Consider the following 16,201-nt stretch of genomic DNA (forward strand, 5'->3'; position numbering starts at 1 on the left):
AAAATCTAGACTTTCAAACTAGAGTAAAGAGAAAATCCAACAAAAGTACTTTCCTTTAGGTAGGCAATAATCCTTGGTTAGGTCAATAACATTCCAATATAAAATTTAAAAATATGTTGGCCTTTATTAGTCACACATTATTTTGAAAGAGTGAAAACCAAATTCTGGTGTTGTACAAATATAATTATTTGGTAGTAAAAATGTCAAAGATTTCTTCCACATTCAGGATACTTTTCCTTAACAGACACCATATAACTTAAATAATCTTCAAGGATTATTCAAGATTCCTCATGAATACACACATACACATACACATAATGATTGCTTATTATATTCTGGTCATTCCATTTACATAGATTAACACTATATGCTAACTCAGTTGAATACATAGAATAATATAGTTTTCAGAACCTACTGCCAGAGAAGTAACTTCCGTGTGGAAATTTGTATGATTATACTTTCAAAAACCTCTAAGTTGTTTGCTCTTTGGTTAAGAGCCTGCAAAACCAAGCCCAAGAAATTCATCTTTGTGAGTTTCACCTATAGGACCTATCATGAAGTCAAATTCCCTGGTTTCCAAGACTCCCATAATCTATTTATGTTCTTGGTCTGCCAGAAAGAGACCTAGGGAGAGCTGAGCTCCTCCTTTATTTTGACAATCCTTCTTTATAAAACAGTTATGGTAATTGTCTCAGTAAAATGCTTCTTACTATATAGTTGAACTAGTTAAGAAACACTGAACATATTAAATAAAACCTAATCTTTTTTGCTTCTTGAATGAGTTTTGTGATTATACTTAGAATCTCTGGGAAATCTCACAAATTTTAAGTGTAAACAATATATTGATTTTTACCTCCTAAAGTTAAGATCTGATCTTCAAAAGCAAAAAAAAAAAAAAAAAAAAAAAAAAAAGTAGTTCTTGATTAAACCAATAAGTTCCAAGTGTTCAATTCTACAAATAGTTCAAAAACCAGACACAGTTATATTAAAATAAGTTGGAAATCATAATCTAGAGCTTATATGTATTATACCAAATTCATATTAGGTAATTAATCTGAGTATAATTATCTTATTCTTCAGTGCTATAAAATTATATATTATATATTATATATTATATACTATGCCTAAGTTTTTATAGGTATCCTGTATGTAGGAAAATGGTACAAAAGAAGATCATTCCTAAAAAGACTAACTCATAGAACATAGGCTACTTATCAACCTAACCATACAGAGTTTAAATATGCCAATGTAAGGAACTTTAGCTCTGTAAAGAAAAAATCTTTTGTGCTTTTTTTAATAATAGTAAGATATAGAATATCTGCTGAGTAATATCATAAAAGATAAAGGATATATTTTATTACATCTGGAAAAATCAAAAGATGCCAAGACACACATTATTTTGAAAGAGTGAAAACCAAATTCTGGTGTTGTACAAATATAATTATTTGATAGTAAAAATGTCAAAGATTTCTTCTTTATCTTTTGAGCAAGTCCTCAAAAATGAATAACATTTTAATAACATACTCATTAGTTTCAGGTTCATTACTCTCAAATATAATAAGCTAGGGAAATAAATTTTATTTTCTTTCTACAAGATTCCTACAACATTCTATGTCTATGCAGATTTTGTTTCTTACTATTTGACCTGACACTGGTCAAAACTACAGTCTCTAACACTTGATAAACAAAAATACATCCATTATGTTAATCATTGTCATCCCTCTGTCACTACTGTTCCTAACATAGCTTCAATTGCTCCTATTAATTCTAATTCTTAACCAGATTGAGTATTTTTATAGAAAAAATCAAGAGATATGTAATGGTAACTGTGTATCTTAAGCATTTTAGCATACTAACAAAGCTCATGAATGGAGATGAGTAAAAATCTCTGTTGGGATAGTTTAATACACTCTCCACAGTCACACCAAGTTCTTTCACATCTTTTTAAAATGGAAAAAATGAATACATGCATTAATATGATCCAAAATATGACAACTGTATAATATATGTATATATACATACATATACATATGGAGCCAATAAAAAATTTGGCTCTGAATTTATGTGCTCATACCTACATGTATACATACATCTTTGGTGACCAATGTTTTAGTATCCTATCTTAGAATTATCTGAGATTAATTATCTTGACTTATTATTAGTGCAAGAATTTAAAACTAATTACAGGATTTGACAGTTATGTTTAAGCTGACACACTACAGAACTCATTATGTATATAAAAACATGTATTGAAAGTTGAACTCCATTTAGTTGAACACATGATTTTGCCTTTATTCTTAATTTTAAACATCATGCATTGATATCTAATTTGATTGCTAAAGCATTATTAAAATGTTAACCAAATGAAAAATCCAAATATTATATAAAATAAAATACATGTTCATCTTATGCTCTATATTGACCATATCAGGAAAAATACACCAAGTGTTTTTAAAAAAGCATTAAACCAGTTTATTAGATCCAAAGTTTGATTTTAATTATGTGAACTTATATTATTAATTGAATATAAAAATTGGAGAATGGAGACTGAAGAATGTTTTTTATATATATATAAAATATAATATATATATATTCATGAATATCAACCAATCAGAACAGAGTTCCTATATTGAGAAACTTTTTAATGTATTACTATTCTCCAGCAATAGGAAAATATTTTGTATTTCTAAGATGAATTGAGTTCCAGTTATCTATTATTGCTTAACAACCCTTTCCAAAATTTAGTAGCTAGAAACAGCTATCTTTTATTTTGATCACTAATCCACAATTTGGGCACAATATTTGGCAGGGAAAGGTCCATGAAATGTCAGTTGGGGTGGCTTAACTGGGGAATAGAGGATCCATTTCCAAAAAGTCTCATTCATATGGCTAGCAAGTGGGAGTTGGTTGTTAGCTGTGAGCTTAATGTGGGCAGAGGGCCAGGACCTTGGTTTCTCTCCGGGTGGGTTTGTCTACATGAGTGGCTTGGGCTTCCTCACAGCATGGGCTCCCAACCATCGAAACACTTTTATGATTCAGCTTCAGAAGCCAGAGTGTATTACTTATACCTTCTTGAAAAACTGGCCCGAATTCCAGAGGACAAAAAATAGATTCTGCCTCTCAGTGTGAGGAGTATCAAAGTCACATTGTGATAAGAACAAGTTGGATAGGAAAAATTGTGGTGCCCATATTTTTTAAAAATACAATATGTGAAAATTTGTGTTTTACAACTACAGTCACACATTCACACAGAGAGCTCACAGTTTCCATTCTATGACAACCATCATGCATCAAAATCAAAAAACAACACATTATCCTTTAAATACTTTGAGTTTACAAATAGACCAACAGTCAACCAAACAAAAAAGACTACCAAACCGTATTCCCTATCCTCTTCCTACCACCCCCATTACTTCTGAACTTCCAGCAGTAATTGCTGGCTTGCAGTCATGAGAGTTGCCTTAAGTGCTTCCCCATGGAAGTAGAATATGTTTGAATTTCCTGATTTTGCCCAATTTTCACAAAGGATATTTTCTAAGAAGAATCCAGTCTCACCAGATACAATTTTCGAACTGGAATCTCCAGTCAATACAAGACAAATATCTGACACGAGGCCAATAATAGCTTAAAGATGCTAAAATGTGCAGCTACTTAAGTCCTTAAAATGGTATATTGTTTACATGTAACCTCCAGTATACATCAAAGCATCTCTAGATTGCTTCTAATACCTAATACAATGTCAAGGCTATGTAAATGCTTTCATACTGTATTTTTTAGGGAACAATGACCTTAAACTCTGTACATGTTCAGTACAGACACAATTTTTTTCAAATATTTTTAGTCTGTAGTTGGTTGCCTCTAAGAATGTGAAAACCACAGATATGGATGGTCAACTATATCTGTATTACAGTATATATAGTTTTATGTGCTATATATAACACTAGTGTATATGTACATACACATATATACCATATGTACATAGCAGATATTACTAAACCATTTTAATAAAACTACTACTGTTATTCTTCTTTATAATCCTATATGGAAGGTGATATGATATTAAGAGGGCTGTCAACTTAGCTTTATTTTGACCTATATGTCCAAAAATCATAGTGATAATAATTAATATCTAAATGGTTTCAATATTTCAACCATAAATTCTAGAGAGGAACATACATTGCCATCTAATACCTTTCTTTTAACCCAAGCAGGAATGTGGTATATTTCCTATATTTCTATGTGAGGTGAACTGCTTTTGATTTGAGACTGCTTCAGGAACAAACAACTCATTTTCTTCATCTGGGAGTCAGAGTATTCTTATTATCTGAAAATGGGCATATGGGTATTGCCCCTTTTTGGATATGTCTGCCATTCATTCATTCCAGAAGTCAATCTGAGGTGTTGGTATTTACAACCACATAAGTATAAGGCTGGAGCCCCCACCCTTACAGCAACTGCACATACAAGTAGACTTCTAGCCCTTTCCCCACATAGCTCTTTCTGGAACTTATGCTCAGAAGGGGGACTCATGAACTTCCAAACCAATGAATCATTTTTAAACTCCTCTCTTTGAAAACTGTACACTCCCATATCTCAAATCCCTACCCAAGATCAATGGTCTTTCAGTTGGAGACTAATGAAAACTCTTTACTCAGGAAAACAATTAATGACTAAATGTACTGCAAATCAAAATCACTAACTAATCCCCAAATATTAGCTTCTTGTCAATACAGAACTCTGGATCTGTGTACAGAGAACTCCTACGATAAATGTGATAAATTTTGAAGGCGAAAATGTCTTCTATTTTCAAAACAAGCCCAACTAAACTAAAAGCACGTGAGTCACCCTTATTTCCTAGACAAGGATAACAAGGACCATTCTCATTTTCTGCACAAGAAGGACGACTAGTGGTCAAAAGGTGTACTAGTCACTTAATTTAACAAATCTTGAATTTATAGAATCATACATTTGGAATTAAAATTACAGATCACTTAGTTTATGCTTATCTTTGAGGATAACAAGGCCATGAAAAGCAGAAGTGAATTAATCCCTCAAGACTTCCTGGCTGTGTTGTGGCAGATCCTGGTCTCTTTCTAATATGTAACCTCTTAAATCTAATTTTCTTTGTTTGTGAATATGCAGTGTAAAATAATTAGCTCAGATTCCTTTAGTGGAATAAAAGAATTTGGTTCATTTTGCAAAGACAAGCTGTAACCAGTATGTTCAAAAACTTGGAACCATAAAACTTTTCTCTAACGTATTCTTTCTGAAGAATTTTGAAAAATATTCTTAGTTTTTGACTGGCTTTCAACCTTCTGAAAGGGAGTAGGTGTTTTATATTTATTTTGGTAGATGTATGTGCATTGAAACTTCTCCAATGGAGTTATTGTTTAACAAGTAGATGAACCTTAGAATGTCGTTGGAGAGCATAGCTCCCCAACTCTCCATCTGCATACCTACACGTCTCAAGAACCCAATCACCAAAGCCCTGCATTCCTCAGGCCACGACAGAATGTCGACACTCACACCTGATTGTGTGCCTGGAAATAAATGTGCAGCAACAAGTTTATAACTTTCAAATAAATTTAATTGTTCTTTGGAAACTTGGAACAAGGAGCAGGTAATGAGTATGTTTAGAAGTAATTGTTTTTAATTCAGAGCTTAAACAAAGATCTCTTCAATCATGTAGGCATTTTCTTTTCATCACTCACTCAAAGTATTTCTTAATTTTGACACAAAACGGCCCTGTGTGCAGAAGACTCCCACATAAGAGAGGGAACATCTTCCTAGAGGTGACTAATACATAACTACAAAGAAAAAAAGAGGAGAACTAAGAACTATTCTCTTGAAGGTGAACTGATGAAGCTAAATTGGCAAGAAAGAAATGTTTGGGAATGAAATAGTTCTGGTATTTCTGACCTCCTGCTCAAATTAAAGATGTTTCAAATTTTGTGTTTTCTTGTACACACAGAGGCACAACACTGCTTCCCACAGTAACCATATTCTCTGGTAAGATCAACACAGGCAGTTTTGGGGGAATGAAGTATTTATGATTAACTTTGAAGACTTCAAAATTTCACTAGGTTTAGTTAGGCATTAGGAAAAGGAACCTCTTGAGGAAAGAATTGTTAGAGCAAACATTTACAACAAAAAATACTATAATTCACACAACCTCTGCTATGAAAGTATTTTCTTATACATTCAACTAAAAAGACTCTGATTTGTATAAGTGCTTTCTATTAAATCTGTCTTAAGTACTGACATTGAGGGCAAATGCTCTGCCTTAAACGAAGATGTGCAGGTGGTAGGTAAGTGGTCACAGCATGTACTTACTCATTTATTCAACATTCATGATGCACTTGAAGTGTGCCATGGACCATGCTCGGCATATAGTCATAAAGAAAGTAAGCCTAGTGAGCAAGTCATATTTTTAAAAGTTCCAATGTAATGGTGCATATGCTCTGATAATGTACATATACCAATCCGATGGTATGTATACATTAACAAAATATTTACTAATAGGAAGATCCAAAAGCTCCAATTTGCCAGCTTTACACCTGTTGTGCCAAAGGAATGATTAATAGTACCCTGGTTAGAAAGAAAAATTATATAGTTCCCCTATTTATTTAGCAACACATGCATGTCAAGAGAGAACTTCTCTGCCCTTAAAGAGTTAAGTATCTAGTAGGAGAGATGGACAAACAGTTGGAACATATGTGATAAGTGTTATATATATTATAGATACATACATTGAGTATCTTCAAAGTTTATTTAAAGCATACCTGGTTCAGACTGAATCCTTTCTTTTTAGAGTCTAAGGGGCATATGACAAGTAGTCTTAAAGGGAAAATAAGAGTTAACTAAAGTAAGAAAAGAGTGTTCCAAACCAAAGGAGTTGTAGTTGCCAGTAAGAGGAATAAGAGATCATAGCAATTCTCAGAAACTAAAAGCCGTTGGTTTGTCTAAGGCACTGTCAAGGAGGACTAGGAAGGAACTGGAGCTGAAGAGGATGATTGTTGGACCATGAAGGAGCTTGTGTGCTGAATCAAGGCCTGAACTGAATTCTGAGGGTTGGAAAGGTATTGACGTATAAAATACAAAATTGCTTTGGCTACAAAGTGGAGCATAAAATAGAGAGGTGAAGATTGCAAGAAGATATAAACAAAAGTTTCAGGTGGGGCTTATATAAAATAGTCCTAAGTGAGCTTATTTTGGCATAACTCCCCATATATATGTATACATAAATATTTTTCCTTTCACCTCCTTTATTGTTTTCTGCTTGGAATAAGAATGTTATGACTGATTCCAATTGTTATGACTGGATTCCAGCAAATGTCTCTTGATCCTGAGAAAGAAAGTGACACAGTAATCAGGGCAAAAGCAATAAATCTGGATTCATCTCTTAATTATAGGCCTTCTTACCTCTACATTATCCTATCCCTTCTGTTTCCTTCCCCAGAATTTTTAGCCATTATCCTAAAGTTGGTGTGTATCATCTCATAAATACTTTTATTTTAAATATGTATATAAAAGTAAATGTAACCTTTTATATTATAGTAATTGGAATGTATATTAAGCTGCTATAACAAAGAAACTCCAAAATATAGTGGCTCAAATATCCTGTGGCTCAAGAACCGAATCTGAGGATAGATTAGCAATTCAGGGTAGATAATTCCACTCAGAAGTTAGCTCTGATCTTGGTTCCCTCTTTTGCTGCTGTATCATAGTCTCAGGGGAGATTATAGTTGAAGCTGTCATTCTTGTATTCTAGCCACTGGGAAGAGAAAAGAAAGGTAGGGATGGGTGTGCAGCACTCTTTTACATTTACGGATGCAACATTAAAGTTGCATACATAATTGTGCTTGAGTAGAATTCAATTCACAGCTGTATCTAGCTTTAAGGGACACTGGAAAATATCAACAGCATGGCCATGTACTCTCCTGGATCTTGGGTGAGGAGCTGTTTTCTTACCAGAGAAAGAAGTTTGAGTGTATCCTGGGTGACAATCATATCCTGAGTGATAACTCATAGATTTTTAACATTTTAATATATATATTTTTTGAGTGTATATATACTCTTATATTTTTTACACTTATATATGATGATCTTATTATATATATTCTTATATATTAGGTATTAAATCTTTCACATTTAACCCCATTGTTACATTAAATGCATGTTAGGTCATTTTAATAATTATAAACTTCATTATAGGGATGAATCACACTATATCCATTCACCTACTAATGAATATTAAGATATAAAAATCTAACAAATAGCATCCCTCTTCTTGATCAGAGTTGAGCCAATTTAGAATCAGTTTTATCATACAAAAAAATTATCTTTTCAGAAAGGTATTCTGCAAGTACACAACCAGGCAAGGTATCCCAGAGGTCACAGGACAGAAAGGTTCAAAATGTTAAAATTGTATGGCTTATTAAATCAACATAAAATATAAAATGAAAAAGAATACAAGCGCTAATAAGTAATTTCAACAAAGTAACAGGATACGAAACCACATATGAAAATCAATAGCTTTCCTATATACCAGTAATAAATCTAAGAAGGAAATCAGAAAAACAATACTGTTTTATTCAGCTTTTTTGCTGCAGTGACCAAAAGCCCCAACAAAAATAAATTTAGAGGAAGAAAATTTATTTGAGGGCTCACAATTTCAGAGGTCCCAATCCATAGATAGCCAGCTCCATTCCTTGGGGCTGAGGTGAGGCAGAACATCATGGCAGAGGTTTGTGGTGGAGGAGAGCATCTGGTATCATGGCACCCAGAAACCAGAGAGAGAGAGGCTAAGATCAGTTCACAAAATATACACTCCAAAGACATGTCCACAGTAACCCACCTCTTCTAGTCATACCCTTCCTGCCTTCAGTTACCACTCAGTTAAACCCTATCAGGTGATTAATTCACTGACTGGGTTAAGATTCTCATTACCCAATCATTTCACCTCTAAACCTTTTTGCATTGCCTCACACATGAGCTTTTGGGGGACACCTCATTTCTAGACCATAACAAATTCCATCCACAATAGCCTATAAAAAATACCTAGGAATAAATCTAACCAAGGAGGTGAAAGACCTCTACAAAGAAAGCTATAGAATATTGAAGAAAGAAATTAAAGAAGATATAAGAAATTGGAGAGACCGTTCATGTTCATGGATAGGCAGAATTAATCTTGTTAAAGTGGCCATACTGCCAAAAGCAACATACAGATTCAATGCAATCCCCATCAAAATACTAATGACGTTCTCCACAGAAGGAGGAAAATCAGTGTTAAAATTCATTTGGAAGAATAAAAGATCAAGAATAATTTTAAACCAAAAAAGCATTGCTGGAGGCATCACAATATTTGACTTCAAATTATACTATGGAAATTTTAGTAACAATAACTGGTATTGGCATAAAAACAGACACATAGACCAATGGTACAGAATACAAGACCCAGAGGTCCACATAGATATAGTCATCTGATCCTTGACAAAAGTGCCAAAAACATATATTGGAGAAAAGACAGCCTTTTCAATAAATTATGATGGGAAAACTGGCTATCTATATGTAGAAGAATGAGACTGGATCCTTATCTCTCACCCTGCACAAAAGTCAACTCAAAATATTTCAAAGGTCTAGAATTACAACAGAAACTATGCAAAACTTAGAAGAAAATGGAGGGTCCACACTTCAAGAAATAGGCACAGGAAATGTGTGTCCCAATAGGATCCCTAAGACTCAGGAAATAATGTCAAGAGCTAATAAGTGGAATGTCATCAAATTAAAAAGCCTCGCAGCAGAGAAAACAATTAAGAATGTGAAGAGATAACCCACAGAATGGAAGAAAATTTTTGTGTAACTACTCTTCTGACAGAGGATTTATAACTAGAATATGTAAAGAACTCAAAAAACTTCATACCAAAAAACAGCCCAATCAATAAATGGGTAAATGAACTAGATAGACACTTCTCTAGAGAAGAAATACAAAAGATCAACAAATATATGCAAATACGTTCAACATCATCAGCAATTAAGATAATCCAGATCAAAACTACACTGAGATTTCATGTCACTCCAGTAAGAATCGTAGTCATCCTATCAACAATATGAACAATAATAAATGCTGGAGAAGATGTGGAGAAAAAGGAACATTTTTTCACTGTTGGTGGGATTGTAAAGTAGTACAACTACTATGAAAAACAATATGAAGGTTCCTCAAAAAATAGAAATGGAGCCACCATACCATCCAGCTGTACCACTCCTTAGTATTTATCCTAAAGAATTAAAGTCATAATGCTATAGTGATACATGTTTTCCCATGTTTATAGCAGCACAGTTCACAACAAAACAGCCTAGGTGTCCACTGATGGATGAATGGACAAAGAAAATGTGGTAGATATACGCAGTGGAATTTTACTCAGCCATAAAGAAAAATGAAATCATGTCATTTGTAGAAAAATGGATGGAATTTGAAAACATTATGTCAAGTGAAATAAGCCAAACTCACAAGGTCAAGGGTCAAATTTTTTTTCTCATAAGATGAAGCTATAGAGGAAAAAAGAAAAGAAAACTGGGGCATCCTTTGAAAATTAAAATGAGATCAGTAGAGGAAGAGGACTAGCAGAAGAAAAGAGGGTAGGAATAGAGAAAATACTGAGAAATAAAATTGGTCAAACTATATTGTTATACTGTGCATGTATAAATACATAATAACAAATCCCAACATTGTGTGAATCTGTAATGCACCAATAAAAATATGGAAGGAGGCCAAGCATGGTGGCATACACCACCAGTTCAAAGCCAGCCTCAGCAACCTAGTGAGACACTAAGCAACTTAGTGATCCTGTCTCAAAATTTAAAAATAAAAAAGGGATAGGAATGTAGCTCAGTAGTTAAGAACCCCTGGGTTTGATCCCCGGTATAGACACCCTTCAAAAGAAATGGAAAAAAAAAATAAAACATAAGAAGCAAGGAAAAATAAATGGGGTAGGATAAGACAGGACAGGATGTAATCAGGAAAGAAGGCCCACAGAAGTTCAAGAATGCTGAAGAATGTAATGAGGGGTTGGAGGGGGGCAAGAATGGAGGAAGGAGGGACTGTATAGAGGGAAAAGAGAGGTGGGAGGGGTGGGGGGGAGGGAAAAAAAAAAAAGAATGCTGTCTCTCTCCTTCTGCTGCATCAGCCTTCCCTACTGGGGCTGTGGTTATAAGGACCAAAGTTGAAATTTGAGGCAATGGAGTCCACAGATAGAAGGTGACCAACATACATTCTTGCTCTATTGAAGAGGCCCAGTGGCAATTAAACTCATGAGCAACTATGGATTTTAACTGCATTTTCTGGATAGAGAACTTTTGGGACCAGAATGGTGTCACCAATGGATAGCTTATTTAAGGCCTCATAATTATCAACTGCTACTTCATACTTATCAACAGAATTAGATGTTTACCCTTTCTTCTCTTGTTGCTTAATCACCATCACAGGGAAGCTCATATTTGAAGCTATCATACTTGCGTTCTAGCTACCAAAAAGAGAAAAGAGAGATTGGGGTGAGATGCTGAGGCTTATAACATGCTGACAAGTTACTCTTGCTATTTGAAAGGCAAGGCGGGGTGATGCTTTTTCAAGGCCTCAAGTGCAACGTCTTACCTTTTTTGAATTCAGTCATATACATGTAGGCAAAGTCACTTTAAGTTGAAGGAAACTGCTATGTGGAAACTGCTATAGTAAAAATCCCCCCAGCCATAACCTAGCAAATATGCCCTTCCTATCTTACCCACACTTAGAACCTCTTTATTCCATATCCTCTTTTATTCCCCAAATTATATATTTCTTGCTTGTTTCTCAATGTTGGGAGTCAAATGACCCAAGAATAGTATCCATCTGGACTAACTCATTTAAGAAAAGAGAAAGAAGAAAGTCAGATGGAAATTAAAATATCACCTTTTTATTGATAAAAACTGGAGAATATGTCTTGTATCTATGGGCAAATAGTTTTCCTAAAGTGGTACCCTAGAGGCTAAGTCTGAGGCTGTAGGCACCTGTTATAGTCCTAGTCATACCAACAGGGCAAGGTTAGCCCAGTCAAACTTCCAGAAAGGAGGAGAGCATTAGGTATACTTCTTGCATGATAGCAGACTCCCAGGAAAAAAGAAGAGGAAGGAGCCACACTAGGCAGCTAAATTTCTAATGTCAAACCAATAATTTAATGCACCCTGTGAAGAGGAGAATATGAGAAGTTGCACTGATTAGTGTCCGTCTCCTGGAGCAAAACAGGGGTTTTAACTCCACAATAAATAAGATAATACTTTCCAGTTTTTCCACTATTAAAAACAATGCTACAATGTAAATTTGTATGCCCATCTCCTTGTGCAAAGTGCAAGAGTATCTTTAGAATATACCTAGGAGAGGATTTTCTAGGTCATATTATATCCAGTGACATGCTGTTGAATTGTCCTCTGTAGTGTGAAACAATACACATTTCCACCATTAGAATGCAAGCTCCATTAACCTCTATCTTAGGGGGCAGGATATTGTAAAAAAAATTAGTAAATAAACAAACAAGTCATCTTCTGGGTGTGAAATGATATCTCTATGAAAAAATGATTTCGATTTGTATTTCCAATATCTTCATGAAATTGAACTCCTTTCATGTCTACTTGTCATTCACATTTCCTTTCATGGGACTTGCCCATTCCTATTTTTTTTTTTTGTTCATATTTTCATTATTTGACTTCTTACTGATTTACAGTGGGTTTTCTCATCTTTTTTTTTAAAAAAAAGTTAATACAAATGGAGGTCAGTTACATATATTATAAATGTCTCCTTTTTGTATTTTCTGTTTTTCTCCCTACACTGAATTTTAAGATAATTTGGAAGTGAGGGGAGAGGAGCAGAAATTAAATATCCTGTTGACTCATTGTCTCTTTTCCTGTGTCTAATCTTCCATTTAATCCGTCAATCAAATTTTAAATATTAGCCAGGAGATAGTATGGAAAGAAGAAAAAGAAACTATGTTAAACACACTGCAATAGCAAACAACTTTATAAACATCACTTAGTAAATTCTTAGACCTTCTTCTTAAGTTTTTTAAGTTCTTTGACATTCTTCCTTGGTCATGAGCCTCTGAGTCTGTTCCTTTCTTTAAATTCTTCCCTGTTTATCTTACTTTAATCTCTAATTCCCCAAGGAAACTCTTTCCCTAACTCACATTGGTAATTTTAAAAAGGTAACTCTTAAAGTTAACTAAACCCTTAGAAGGTAATTTGATGTCCATTCCCATACTTCCAAGCAACATCTCAAAAGAATCATCCTGCAAAAGGGAGGCTTGTATTGTAGGGAGGTCAACAGTAGGTTGGTCAGGACTTGTTTGACACTGAGGGAATTAAAATGCTAAAAAGGGGAAAGCCTCTAGCAATTCGGATAAAGTGGTCACTCTGTTACCAAGAAAAATTATACATATTTTCCTCATAATAATTGTTCTCACTACTGTTCTAGGACAAATTTCTAGATAGGGAATGACTAGTAAAAGTGCATTCATTAAAAAAAAAAAAAAGTGCATTCATTGTTTAAGGGTTTTCACAAGTGTTGAAAAAAAATGGTCTTCTACTATAACTGACCTATTTTTAATCCCATATGTGGTAACATTGATTTCCACAGTTTTTGATGCACTGGAATGATCTAGATCCTTCACCAGTATCTAGGGATCATAGTACATTAAAGACTATTGTCATCTCTCAGTATCCTCAGGAAACTGGTTCCAGGACTCCAACAGATGTTAAAATACTCAAGATTGTTATATAAAATGGCATAGTATTTACATACAACCTACGTACATCCTCCCAAATATTTTAAATGATCTCCAGATTACTTATAAAACCTAATGCAATGCAAATGCTATGTCAACAGTTGTGCTATATTATTTAGGGAAGAATGACAATGGGAAAAAGCTGGGAGAAAGCCTATACATTCGGTTAAGGAGGGAAGATTTATTTTGGCTTATGGTTTCAGAGTTTTCAGTCCATGGTTGGTTTGCATACCACTCTGGGCCTGCGATGGAAAGCACATGGCAGCCCAGGGCTGTTCGCCTCATGTAAACCTGTAAATATGTGTACAGATGTAACTTTTTCTGGTTTTGATTTGTGGCTGATTGAATACACTGACCAGAACACAGAAAGCTGAGTGTATTCACCTTAACACATAAGAAAACTTAGCAGGAGTTTTCCACATTAGTAGGACATTTAGCATATCTGACCTACAGTCAGAATCTCCCCCTCAGTCTCTCTCTCTCTCTCTCACACACACACACAGACACAAACACTTTATTATACCTGTCCTACAAATACCCTTGGAGTTAAAAGAAAATACTGCATGAAAAGTACCATGTCAAAGCACCATATCTGCAGTACCAAACAAAAGCCATTTATTTGCCAATTGTGTCTAAGCACTGTGTTTGACGCTATAGATAACAAATGAATTAGAAAAAGCAACTACCTTCAAAATGCATCTATTTGGAGAAGACAAACATAAAAATAACACTTAAAGTAATATCTCTGGCCTAAACTTTAACCTTTCCAAAACAATTATATACTTCTAGTAGACGAAGGGAGAGAAGAAAAATGATCCTAAATAGTTTCAGCAGAATATTACATGCATTTCTATTCGAAATTCCAAATCTTAAATTTCTTAATTTCCCTAAAGATGTGGTTTGCACTACAAGCAATTTCTCATTCCATAGTAAATCCATTTTACGGTAAATTCAAATTCAAAAAGGAAAGTAGATTTAAAAACGTAACATTCAGCCAGGCATAGCAGTGCACGCCTGTAATACCAGCAACTTGGGCGACTGAGGAAGGAAGATCACAAGTTTGAGGCTAACGAGTTGTCTCAAAATAAAATACAAAGAGCTGGAGATGGAATTGAATGGCAGAGCACTTCTCTAGCATGCCAGAAGCCCTGTGTTTAATCCCCAGCACCATACACATACACACAAAATGTAACATCCATTTTATAAAAACTCACCACTATGGTATTGTTGATAATGTTCCTAATTTTATTAGGACTTTTTATTAAGAGTGCTCTTAGAGTTGCAAAGACTTGTCACAAATGAGAGAAAATAGACTTGAATTCATTTCACTTTTAGAACTGACGAAAGAGCAGAGCTTGAGATGAGCATCTCTGTAAGTCTCACACACACATGTATGCAAAAATTGCCAATATGGATGTGAAAAAAAAAGAAAAGGAAGAGATAGCCCAAAAGGATACCAACACAAACAACTGAAGGGTTAAATTGGAAAAAAAAAAAAAATAGACGTGTATAAATGGCACACACCTTCCCCTATTTGAACAGTTGAATGCTGTACATTTCCATCACCGTTTGTCCTTTCCTTTCTTTTATCTGGAACCTCCTAGAAGGCAGGGAAGAATTGCTTTTAGCACCTGGCACCTGAAATCTGTGACCACTGGAGAGATAGATGTCAGTAGAATATTCCAACTAGAAGTCACTGATATTTTCATTTCAACTCTTGGCAGTTGGTGATGACTCTAAAACATGTTCCTCCCTTTCTTATGAGGAAAAGCAACCTTTTCAAACACAATGGAATCTTTCTTTGATGATTCTTAAGTTTGGTGCCTCAGGGACATCCTCAGAAACCACAGTTTTCTTTGCCCCAAACCATAGCTTCAAGTGTGGGACCTTGACCTTTTAAAAGTTAATCCTTTCAACTAGATTGTTTTCTTAAGCTTTTTCTTTCTTCCAAGTGAGAAGGGGAAAAGAAACCAAAACTCTTAAATGCATTCAACTATGGTCGATTTAAACTAAACATTCCATAGGACCCCACATTGTCAAAGCTAATGATGGGCTCCTCTGGGTTCTGTATTTTAGCCTCTACTGAGGAATTAGAATCACAGCATCACCTTTATTAGAGTATTAGCCTGTCTATTCTCAGCCACCAACTTCTCACCTAATATGGCCATTTGCTTTGCAAAGCATATACTAGACTTAGCTATGGCTGGATTCCTGCACATCCATCTTTGCTGAAAAAACTAACAATGACCATGTACTTCTTGTGCTTTTTAACATATGAAAGATTCTAGCAAATATTTTGCCATCTACCTGGCACTAAGCCCTAAGATAAACAGCTGAATTCAACCAACATTTGTCAAGTACTAACCTACCACAGCAAATACCTACCATTTTTT

General features: G+C 34.6%; 1 long non-coding RNA gene across 1 annotated transcript in view; it reads right to left on the reverse strand.

Moving 5' to 3' along the window:
- The window catches only part of LOC306660763, a 51,795-nt gene extending 38,245 nt beyond the window's left edge, over positions 1-13,550 (reverse strand). The window contains exons 1-2 of the long non-coding RNA XR_013763737.1: positions 11,451-13,550; positions 8,671-8,767 (exon numbers count right to left, since the gene is read on the reverse strand). This is a non-coding gene — a long non-coding RNA (uncharacterized lncRNA). The remainder of the gene's footprint in view (positions 1-8,670; positions 8,768-11,450) is intronic.
- Positions 13,551-16,201: the final 2,651 nt, after the last annotated feature.

Source organism: Sciurus vulgaris (genome assembly GCF_902686455.1).
Source record: "Sciurus vulgaris genome assembly, chromosome: 5".
NCBI classification, from domain to species: domain Eukaryota; kingdom Metazoa; phylum Chordata; class Mammalia; order Rodentia; family Sciuridae; genus Sciurus; species Sciurus vulgaris.